A 12,736-nucleotide genomic window follows, 5' to 3' on the forward strand; every position below is an offset into this window, starting at 1 on the left:
ACAATGGATGGATGTGCATTGACTCATCATTACCAACCAAAGTCCATAGTTTACATGAAGGTTCATGCTTATTGTTGTATATTCTATGGGTTTTGACAAATGTATGATGACACGTATCTTATAGAATCTTTTAGCTGCCCTAAGAGTCCTCTGTGCTCTGTTTGTTCATCCCTCCCTTCTCCCTTAGCCATGGAAACCACTTATCGTTTTTATTTTCTCCATAGTTTTGCCTTTTCCTGAATGTTGTGTAGTTGGCATCACACAGTAGGTATCTTTTAGTGTGTTAAAAAAATTAAAATTCCAAGGTAATTGGATGTATTTATCCAAGACGTTCTTTGTCCTTTGTGGTTTTTTGTTGTTGTTCATCAGCATAGCATCTGATGACATGTGCCATATACACTAAGAAAAGCGTGATGTCTCCTGGCCACCTAATGCGGAATGTTGAGAAAAATGACCTCACACACTCCTGCAGAGCACTCACTGGTTGGACCATCCTGCTCTATGAGGTGGGCCCAGAGAGACTTTCACAATGAAAGGTGCAGTCTCAAGTAGTCCTTCTTTATATATTTGGAATCCCAAGCCTCTCCTACCTATCTTACAATTGGAAATGGGGCCAGAAGAGTCTGTTCCTATGTTTGCTGTGCTCCAAAGTATAGTGGCTAGCAATCAAGCTTCCTTTGATGTTCATCCTAAACTGGCTTATCTTCACTGAGGAGGTGGAGAAGGTGTATTAGGCCAAAATAAGTATACTCTCTTCCAACTGCGATAAATGGAGTGAGTCTAGAAAACCCATACTATTTACTCCATGATCCTCTTTTGCACTAACAATACCATTTTCTGTCAGTCTGATGGGGTTTGGGTAGGATTATTTTCATTGTACATAGCAGTCAAAGGTAGTATCATATTTTGATAGATCCCATTCCTTTTTTTCCTTGCATTTGGTATATTTAAAATGAGAAAGTAAATGTTCTTAATGTGTTAATGGCCTACCAATACTATGATTAATATTCACTCAAGTGTAGTCTTCAGGTGTGGTCCCAAAGGAATGCTTTATAACAAAGCATTAGTCTAGTACTTTTAAAGTCATGAATTTTTCTATTATTGTTTTAAAATATATTTTACTTTTTTTTCTTTAGTAGTGTATGAGATGTCTACAGAAGACTCTTTAAACAGGTAGGATTTTATGGATTTTAAAAGTTATATGTTAAGGGAGTGCAGAGAAAAAAAACCCCACTACCATTTCTAGAGTGTTCTGCTGTGTACTAGACCCTATATTATGTAATTAACCATGATATATAGTCATCTCAATAGCTCTGCAAAGTAGCTGTGCTATTATAGCCTACTTTTTATTAAAGAGGAAACTGGGTTTAGGGACGTGGATGCATTGACCTATGATTCCATAGTTAACAAGTGGATGACCCATAATTTGACTGTCAACCAGCTTGGCTCCCAAATCTAATCTGTTGTCCCTCAACATCTATATTAATAAAAGGGTAATGGGTAATATGCTAATCAGGGCTGATGTCTCCAGGCCATCCATGTGGACAAAGCCACAGCGGCTGTGAGGGCCTAGGGCCAACGCCACATGGGAGGGGTAGGAGGGGCAGGCGGGTCCAGCACTGCTGGTCCAGTGCCTTGGCCCCTTTTGCAGAGGCAGCAAGAAGGCGATGCTGCATCCCCTTCCGCAAAGGTGGCCTGGCACAGGCCGTGGTGTGGCCTGGTCCTAGTGCTGCCCCTTCCACAGAGGCAGCCACAGAGGCTGCAACACGGGCCTGGTCTAGGTGCCACGCCTCCGCAGAGGCTGGATGGGGTGCAACCTGCTGTGCTTCAACCACCCACAGCCCCTCCCCCAGTCAGCCTGGCCCCAGATCTTCCCCTACCCACCAGTGGGTGGGAGGCGGGGCCAGCGCTAAGAACCTAGGGCTGAGGGCCTGCAGCTGGGGTGGCCAGCAGTGGCAGCAGCAGGGTGATGTGGGCAGTGCCTTCCCCTTATCAGCATGGTCGCCTCCTGCAGAGGAGGACATTCCCTGATGGCTCCTGGACTGTGAGAGGAGGCAGGCCAGGTTGAGAGACCCCCTCTCCCCTGCCCCCGATGCACGAATTTCATGCACTGGTCCTCTAGTACACTGCTAAGTTCTTGTGTACAAATGGATGGAAGATACAAAAAAGAATCAGAAAGTAAAATCGCATTGTCTGGTAACTCGGATTTAGTGTTTTTCTAAGAGGCCCAGTTAGTCCAAGCATTTATCTTAGTGATAAATAGGACATGTTCTTCCTCACAAACAGTTTAGGGCCCATCTCAGTAAGGTATGGCTACAGAACCAAAGGTTTTACCTAAGCAAGGCCTAATCAAGCAAGCGTTGTTAGTTAAAATGGTATCTGTTCTTCTTGACATAAATTATTTATCTCTTAGTAAAAAAATATCTATGTATAAACTATGTTATGTTAATTAAATTAAGGTTTTATTTAGAAGATATTTCTAATTGATTTCTCTACTTACTGACTTCCCAGTATGGTTTCCTTTCAGGCTGGTGCCTTTGCCCATTTGTGTGAAGTTTTATCTTTTTCTTGCTAGAGTCCTTTTTTCCTCTTCTATTACTTTGCTTATTTTATTTTTTTTTACTTTCTCTTCTTTCTTTGGTGTCTCCTTCACTGTGCTATTTTTCCCCTTCTGCCAGCTCTAGGGTTCTCCATTTTTCTATAGACAGAATCAAAGGCATGTAGAATTTCAGGAGTTTAAAGAAGCCTGGAAGATAATTAATCAAAACAACCTTTAGTGCTTCAACCTTGTTTAACCTCCTGGCCAAGTGGTGGATCTTCATTGAGGTCTTCCCCTACTTCAGACTAGTGATCACAGCACAGTCGCTTATCTCTTAGAGGACTTTAAATGAGCAATACCCAAGAGAGGCAAGAGGCATACTTTCTGTCCCTTCATTTTAGCCTTGGAGGTAACTTACAAAGTTGAACCCTTTAGCAGGTAAATGGTCAACTCTAGACAGACATATAGAATATTAACTTGGGGGGTATACCAAATTAGCTATTGAAATAATTAGCTGCAATTGAGGATGCCGAGGGGGAAGTGATCTGTGTGTTATATGCACAGCCCTCATGCTTGCTGGAAAAGATGAGCTCGCAAATACAGTCAGGATTCTTCTTCAGCAAGGTACTGATGTCTTTTCTCAAGATAACTGTGGGTGGACTGCTGAAGTATATGCTTTTGTGAGTGGTTTTAATTTGTGTTTGATTTAAAGTGCTAGTTATCACTAAACTGAGGTTTAAAATGGTTTCACTGTTCCTTTTTATGTACCAGGTGAGATTTCATAGTTTGGTTCAGGCAGTTTGGGAATGGCAGTCCATTAGTGTGGTGTCTTCAGCCAGAAAAAAAGTAAAGGCTTGTCTAGTTATGAGGAGCAAATGGCCAGATTCTTTATCTCAGAACTTTTAAGATCTTGATCCTTTGCATTCCAAGTGGAACCTCTATGCATGGGGTTACAAATAAAGTCTCATCTCTGATTTTTCTAGCTAGTTATTTGGGGTCTTAAAGGGTTCAATTTAGCAGAAAAACCTGTATTTTCTGAAGGCTATCTCCTATACTCTCCCCCTTAAATTCTTCAGGAACATAAAGGATTCCATAAGTCCCAGGGAGGCAGTCTTCTCTCACAAGTCATCTGGAGAGGTTTTAAAAAAAGAAATTTTAATCTTTGTTTTTTCCCCCATTGATCCTATTGTTGCAGAATTGCCATTGAAACTGGTCCTATAGTCATGATTGATCTTTGCTCCCTGGTGAGCCTTATTGACTCAGGTTCCTGGGTCTTCATGTTGATTCTCTCTTGGACTTGAAAGTCACAACTATTTATTAGTTTACATACATATGCTGTTATGCTCAGCATATGCACCCCTGCTCCCCCCCACACACACACCATGGAAAGTCTATGTGGAGCTCACTCCTTGACCCATACCTTTGTGGACTAGTTACCCTTGGAGGTTTTTGTTTGTATTTTTCTTCTGGCAGGTATTACTTGGAACTATTCGAAGCTCTCAGAGAGGTTCAAATAAAGCTTCAGGAAAAGACCAAACTATCCTTTTTCCTTTGTTACCAGATCTGTTCACTTTAAAACCTGTAGAGAATCTTTGTTTGGGTAGTGGAAGATCCCACCTCACTTTCCCCACAGTGGTGGGCACCAACATGCCTGAGATTCCATAATTGACATTCCATAATTGACAAGGGATCTCTTTGCCATAACAATGAAACTTTCCTAAGTGAGTTGAATTTACCTCAAGTTTCAAAATATTTTAAATTATGCCTCAGATGGAAGGCAGAAAGAACTGATTCAAAAATAGATATTGAGCCTTACAATTGCTAAGGCCCCATCCATGACTCATCAGTATCGATGTGTGACCAGTAGGATTCTATCTCCCAGGCCAATGTGGGTGGACACGGAGAATAAGCATCATTCAAATAAATATCTGCTGGTTGACAGCGTGAGTAGGTAGAGAAGGGGTAGTACTAGTCCAGGCCAGGTCCTGGCTTCAATTAGTTTTCTTCCTGCTATTGGTAGGTTTTTCTGAAAAAAATACGGGAGCATTGTGTTATCTGACTTCATGAGGAAACATTTTTGTACATTTATTTAGTTGCAAGTTATATATAAACTGAGATACCGTGAATTACAAATCACAAAGAATGTACAGGTATAACCCAATATAATAATATTTTCTGAAAACTGCAACTTTTGAATGTTAGGAAATATGAAAATCTCATATTGGGATTTATTTGAGATTCCAAAATGGTTTCCATAAATAAAATAAATGAACAGATTTTTTTCTTTGCTTACTGTTCCTCTGAGCATTTCTTTTTGCTGTATTATCTCATTTAATCCTTCTAACAACCTTCTAAAACAAGGCAGTAAATTTCTTATTTTGTAGCGGAGTACGTTGAGCCAAAGAAAGTGACTTCTTTGAGAATAAATAGCAGTTGGTTAGAGAACTAGGATGTCTGAGTTCAAGACATTTGCCAGTATATCCAGCTAACTCTAATTAATTCACTGAACTATATTCCCTCAACCGTGACTATTTCACATTCTTTTTAAAAAAAACAATTTTCATGCTTCATAAAATTGGTAGAACTTACAAATTTGAAGTGTTTGGTATAATTAAAGTTTTAATATTAACTCTAATATTATCTGAAGTATTCTTAGAATTTACTATACTTGGAGAATATTTTTATATTCATATTATTTATCATCATTTTTTTGTACATAGCAAGCAAGAACTAACTTCCAAATATAAAGAAGGAAAGAAACCCCCAAAATCTGAAAGTAGCAATCTTGGTAAGACTTCTGATAGTGAATTACTCATGATGCACCTACCGTAAATGAAGTATGAGTAAGAAAGTTTTGGTAATGCAAGAATAGTGAAAAAATACCAACAATGTGTAAGTTGCATGTATGTTTTCTTAATCTCTTTCTTAATAGAATAGTATTCAGCATGATTAAAAATGTTAATCATAGGTAATTTAAAATCTGGGGCAATATTATTTGAAAAGACATTCATTTATTTAGTCCTGATGCCTCATATGATACCCTTATGTAAATAAGAAAAAAATATGTTCATTTAGGATGTTGTATGTTTCAACTATATTCACAAGATAACAAATTGGACTTGTTCTAAAAATGGATCTTAGTTGTAGTTGTTATGTCTAATGGATTACATTTAGTAAATGAATACTTGGTATTACATAGTGATTTGTCTCACTACAAAAGTAATTAAAACTAGGAACTCAACAATACCTTCCTGGTACCACAAACAAACGGCAAACCATAAGAGCTACAACACTTTGCCAGTGTGCAACAGTCTCAATGAGATCGTCTCTTTAAGATTTGTACCCATAGTACTGAAGTCAGGAAGGCAATGACTGCTGAGAAGCATAACAGGTTTGACATATTATACCAACAAGGTCTCACTATTATCAACTTCATTGCTCAGAAGTCAAATGAGAATGAAATATGTTGACTTTATTAGTTGGATAATTGTCAGGACACTGTAATTTTTTTAGAATACAATGCTCTGTGGCCATTGGTCAGAAGGTAATCATAATAATATTCAAAGAACCCAACTTGGGACTCAGAAATGATAATAAAAGTACAGAGGTGTTTCACAATAACAAAAATGCCAGTGTGCTACCCAGATGTGGCACCAAAATCTTTCTGCAATCAGAACTGTATGAGGACACCTTGAACTTAGTTGACCTTTATCAAAGGACTTGTGCAGGTTGGTTTGCAAGTTATAGGAAATACAGGGAAGGAATAGCACTTTAACCTTGAAGGTGTGCAAAATATGAGAGAGCTGTCCCTGGTTTGTTTCTGTGTGTTTTTTTTAAACAGAATTTTCAAAGAAAATGTCAAAAATAAGTCGTTCATTTGCCCACTGCATGGTCTGCTATTTAACTCTCAGGTGTCTTTTAGGTGCTAAGTGTTATTCTGATGTTGCAGAATGGGAACATTTTAACAACACAGTCCTTTCCCTCTAAGAGCTTGTTAGTATCATTGTCATTTCTATTATTTACTAACTTTATTCAGTGCTACTAGGTGCCAGAGCACACTAGGAGGTTATAATTATCCTTGTTATTCCTTTGTATTGGCGTGTAGGATGTGCCAGCATCTTTAAGTCCATGGTGAGAATTAGAGTTTTGAAAATGTGGGTGAGGCCTTGGCCTGGTGGTTCAGTTGCTTAAAACATTGTCCCTGATATGCCAAGGTTGTGGTTTCAATGCCTGGTCAGGGCACATACCAGAATCTCCCAATGAATGCATAAGTAAGTGCAACCAATATTCCCTCTCTCTCCGTCTCTCCTCCTCTTTCTAATGAATTCTTTTAAAACTTTCAAAAAATAAATAAAAAGGTAGGTGTTTTTTTCTTTATTGATTAAGGTATTACATATGTTTCCGTATGCCCCCACTAGCCCCACCAGCCCCCCACACATGCCCTCACCCGCTGGTTCTGTGTCCATTGCCTAGGTTTATATGCACACATACAAGTCCTTTGGTTGATCTCTCGCCTTTACCCCCACCCTTCCCTACCTTTGCTCTGAGGTTTGATGTTCTGACTGATGCTTCTCTGTCTCTGGATCTGTTTTTGTTTATCAGTTTATGTTGTTCATTATATTCCATAAATGAGTGAGATCATGTGATATTTATCTTTCTTTGACTGGCTCATTTCGCTGAGCATAATGGTCTTCAGTTCCACTAATGTTGCAAATGGTAAGATTTTTTTTGTTTTGTTTTTACAGCAGCGTTGTATTCCATTGTGTAGATATACCACTGATTTTTAATCAACTCATCTGCTGTTGGGCACTTAGGCTGTTTCCAAATCTTAGCTATGGTAAATTGTGCTGCTATGAACATAGGGGTGCATATACCTTTTTTCTGATTGGTGTTCCTAGTTTCTTGGGATATATTCCTAGAAGTGGGATCACTGGATCAAATGGGAGTTCTATTTTTAGTTTTTGAGGAAACTCCATACTGTTCTCCACAGTGGCTGTACCAATCTGCATTGCTGGGTGTGTTTTAAAGTAAGCAGGCAGACCACAAATAAGTTTGCCAGGTAAAGAGGCAGATGGTGATGTTTGGCAGGAGGAATATTTATAGAGATTGCATGTTTGACAGCAGGGACAGCAGAGCCAGTGCTAAGGTGCACACGTGAGCTTTGAGGGATTTATGAGCAGTACTCTTTTGAAGGGGCCCAATGTGGGTTATGGGAATGGTTGGGAATGAAGGCAGGCTTATGAAAGTCTTTAGTACCACAGAAAGGACTAGGTAATTTTTCTTTTATACTTTTTTTGTTAATATATAGTTGGCACACAATATATTACGTTCAGGTATACGACAGAGTAATTTGACATTTACATTTCTGACGATGTGTTCATAATGATAAGCCTAGTAACCGTCTTACTGTGCAAAGTTATTGCAACTTGGACTCGTTCCCTGTGCTGTGCACTAGATCCCTGTCCCTTATTTTTTTATAACTGTAAGGTTGCACTCTTATTCATATTATTCCATTTATTCCAAATCCTCAACTCACTGCCTTCTGGCAACCAACAGTTTATTCTCCGTAGCTATGGTCTGTTTCTGGTGATTTAGATTGCACATGTGAGTGAGATAATATGGTATTTGGCTGTCTCAATCTGATTTAACTTACCATAACACCTTCTTGGTCTACCATTGTTGCCATAAATGGCAAGACTCCATTCTTATTTATGTCTGATTAATGTTTCTTTCTGTATATATACATATACATGCCATATCTTCTTTATCCATTTATCTATGGCAGGACTCCTAGGTTGCTTCCATATCCTGTCTATAGTAAATAATGCTAGAGTTATCATTAGGGGTGCAGATATCTTTTCAAATTCATGTTTATCTTTCAGTACAACAAACACCCAGATGTGGAATGGCAGTTCTATTTCCAATTTTTTTGGGATAGCTCCATGCTAAATTCCACCATGACTGTACCAATTTACAATCACAGGAGCAGTGCACGAGGCTTTCTCTTTTCTCCATATCCTCGCCAACACTAGTTTTCCATTTATATTTTGGTGACAGCCATTCTGAGAGGAGTGAGCTGGTACTTCAATATGGCTTTCATTTGTATATTCCTGATTAGTGATGTTGAGCTATGCTTTTCCTTTAATTTTTAAAAACATATATGTTTTTATTTATTTTTAGAGAGAGAGGAAGGGAAAGGGAGAGTAAGATAGAAACATCAATGAGAGAGAAACATCTTATTGATAGGCTGCTTCCTGCTGCCCTGCTGGGGTTCCAGCCTGCAACCAGGGCCTGTGCCCTGACCAGGAATTGAACCAATGAACTTGAGGTGCAGGGGACAACTCTCAATCCACGGAGCCACAGTGGCCTGGACTATGTGTTTCTTTTAAATAGAGAGAAAACGGACAGACTTTCATTTGACTTCCCTTAAAGTTTTATGGGCCTGAGTTACATCACATGCTCATTCTTCAACCAGTTATGGGTAAACTAGGTATTATGATGAGTTTAGTATAATCATTTCCCTTTTGGGAGCTGGGGAGATACCACATTCTTTGTGGATCAGGACAGTAAATGTCCAAATAGAGATGTTGTTCTCCAGCAAGAATGAAGACTGAGGTAGTGAGTAAGCAATCCTTACTGCGGGGATGCATTGGAATATTGAGCTGAAAAGTTACAAGATTAATCAAAAGAACATTTAGTGCAGGCACTCTGGTTGTGGAATGAAGCAGGGAAAGCAAACTTTTCCTTGTAAAGGGCCTGATTTTAGTCCATGTGGTCTGCCATATCTACTCAAGTCTGCCATTGCAGTGTGAGAGCAGTCCCAGAGAATCTGCAAGTGAACAGGCACAGCTTTGTTTCAGTGAGACTTTGTTTGCAAAACCAGATGGCAGTTTGTATTTGGCCTGTGAGCCCTATTTTGCTGCCCCCTCATGTGGAGGATGGGTGGAAGGAAACAATGTAAAGAGACTGGGAGAGGACAAAGCTCTTGTCTCCTTGGACTAGCATCAGTCCATTAAGAGGTTTCCACCCATCCATGCTAAAATGAGTCAGGAAGCTCAATTATTTGATTTAAAATGTTGGAGTTTTTCTAGGTCTATGTCTTTTTCATTTGTTTTGCTTTCAAAATGTTAATAATTTAAGAAGGAAAAGAATAGCTGTTGGTATCTTCCCCCACGTGAGAACCATCTAGTAAGAGCCCATGTTTGACTAGGACAGTTGACAGTAGCAAAATAAAAGCAGAGGGAGTAGAGAGGTCTAGTTCATATGATTGTGTTGATGATTTCAAGTAAGGAGTTATCAGGGAGAGAGAAATCTAAGGTGACTCATAGTTTTCCAGGCAATGCACTGGCATTTAGATGCACATGAACATAGGACTTTGTCAGATGAATAGGAAAGAGCAACAGTTCAAGAGGAAAGACCAGTACTTTTTCAAACATGTTGAATTTTTTAAAAATATATATTTTTATTGATTTCAGAGGAAGGGAGAGGGAGAGATAGAAGCATCAATGACAAGAGGGAATCATGGGTTGCCTGCCTACTGTATGCCTTGTATTGGGGATTGAGCCTACACCCCAGGCATGTGCCCTGACAGAGAATCCAACCTTGACCTTCTGGTTCACAGGTCAGCACTCAATCTCTGAGCCATGATGGCTGGGCCATACATGTTGAGTTTGATAGAATATCCATGGATATCTACATTTTGGGTACATTTTTTTGGACTTTTTGACTTGTCTTGTCAAGAACTACCTTTAATAGGTGAGCTATGACTTTAGTTTAATAAAAATTTAAAAAAATAAATTAGGAACAAATAAAAAGAACTTTGTAATCAATAGAACACTTTTGTAGTATATGTGATCATTTTTGTTTTTCTACAGTTATTGAAAAAGGAATTCAACCCTGTTCATATGTAGAGAATTGTTAGTGTGATGTTTTCATTTTCTTTATTGGGATGTTCATGCTATAGACCCTGTTGTCAATCATTAGGATTCTGTATTTTCTATTCTGAGTCAATAGGATTGTTGCTTGTTTCATATTATCTTCTGACATCATTGTTTCATTTATCCCTTTTCTGCCTTTATTCCAATAGCTACAGATGTACAGGAGTCTCCAAAATCACCACAAACCAAAACAAAATCAAAGACAGGTATTTTCTGAAACCAGGTTAATATGTATAATATATCAACCCAAATAATAACAATTTCACATAATGCAATTTTGTTAGAGTTTCCTTAACCCACACCTAGGTTTGCTTATTCATTAGAAAAATTTAGAGGACTCAGCATACAGTTGTGTCCAGACCTGAGATTTATTACAGTAAAAGGCCAAAGTAAAATCAGCAAAGAGAAAAGGTGTGTGTGACAAAGGGCGGAGGACACCAGGCACAAGCTTCCAAGAGTCCTCTCCCTGTGGAGTTAGCAGGAGGTGCTTAGTTACTCCAGTGTCAAATTCTGACAGCACATGTGAAACAAGGTCACCTACCAGTCTTGTTAGACTCAGTGCCCGGGTTTTTATGGCATGCTAGTCACATAAGCATCTTCCCCATAGCCTGTATCTAAATTCTAGATTCCCAGAAGGAAAGCAAGTGTTAGCACGAACCCCTTCGGTTGTACAAAGTGTTTAGGTACAGTGGGCCACTCTTCTCAGTTGGAGAAAGTTGGAATCCCTCCCCAGATTCAGGTTATCAGACTCCAACCAAAGGGTAGCTATTTTAGGAGGACTTTCTAAGGATAGCAATCTTAGGCCTGCTGCATGAAAATTTTTTGCACAGCAGTTATAGCCCTGACTGAATTTTTGGCAGTGACTTAAAGATTTATTTTTAAAGTAAGTAATATTGTAATATAACATGGCACTGTTTTCAGTTGTATCATCCATAATTGCTTGCAATGCTGGTTACTATTATTACTCTTGGTGAGTATTTAATAGGTATTTGTACATAAATTACTAGTGCGATATCAGGCATTTATAAACTTTCCTTTTTATTCAATTAATGTTTCAAGATAATTTTTAGATAAAATCTTCATGATTATTTCTGATTTAACATTAGAATAAAAAGTGTGTTTTTAATTACATAGATGATTCAGTTTATATTGCACTAAATACCCACTTATTATTATAAATCAAGATATTCAACCATATTTATCAGTTATTTTCTTGCCCTAGTATGCAATTAAAATTATTGGCTTTATTTATGTCTTTCCATATTCTTCACTTTATTGTGTGGATAATGCCCATATTCTTTTTTTTTCCCCAAATATTTTTTGTTGAAAATATTACATATGTCTCCTTTTTCCCCCATTGACCTCTCCCTGCCTGTTCCTGCCCCATCACATGTCCTCACTCCCCCTATTTTCAGTGTTCATTGGTTATGTTTCTATGCACACATACCAGTCCTCTGGTTCATTTCTTAGGCCTCCCCTTCACCCTGGGTAGTCTGAAGGTCTGTTAGATGCTTCTATGTCTCTAAATACCCATATTCTGATACTTGGATGTTTATACTAATTTCTAAGGCGACTATGTCTTGAAAATACCATAACTATGTTGATAAATGTTAATAACAGTTTCAGCAAATACCTATTTTTAAAGAAAAATTCATAATTTTAGTTTTCAGATGAGTTTTAGGTTCATAGCAATAGAGTACACAGAGTTCCCATTAACTCCACATCCCCTATACAAACAGCCTCGCTCATTTTTACATCCTGCAATAGAGAGTTATATTACCAAAAGTCCATAGTTTACGTTGAGTTTCCCTCTTGGTGTTGTATATTTTATGGGTTTTGACAAATGTATGATGACACGTATCCCCCATTACAGTGTTATATACAATATCTTCATGCCCTTAAAAATTCTCTATGCTCTGCTTATTTATCCATCCCTTCTCCCTAAACACTGATACCAATGATAGTTTTACCTTTTCCTGAATGTTGTGTAGTTGGCATCATACCGTAGGTATCTTTTGAGTCTTTTAAAAATTAAAATTCCAAATGAACTGCATGTATTTATCCAAGATGTTCTTTGTCCTTTGTGGTTTGCTCTTGTTGTTTATCAGCTTAGGCTCTGATGACATGTGCCATATACACTCAAGAAGAATGATTTCTCTAGGCATTTGCCACCTAATGCGGAGGGTGAGAAAAATGACCTCACACACTCCTGCAGAGCACTCACTGGTTTGACCATCCTGCTCTATGAGGTGGGCCCAGA

The sequence above is a fragment of the Cnephaeus nilssonii genome, assembly GCF_951640355.1.
Source record: "Cnephaeus nilssonii genome assembly, chromosome: 23".
In the NCBI taxonomy this organism is placed as follows: domain Eukaryota; kingdom Metazoa; phylum Chordata; class Mammalia; order Chiroptera; family Vespertilionidae; genus Cnephaeus; species Cnephaeus nilssonii.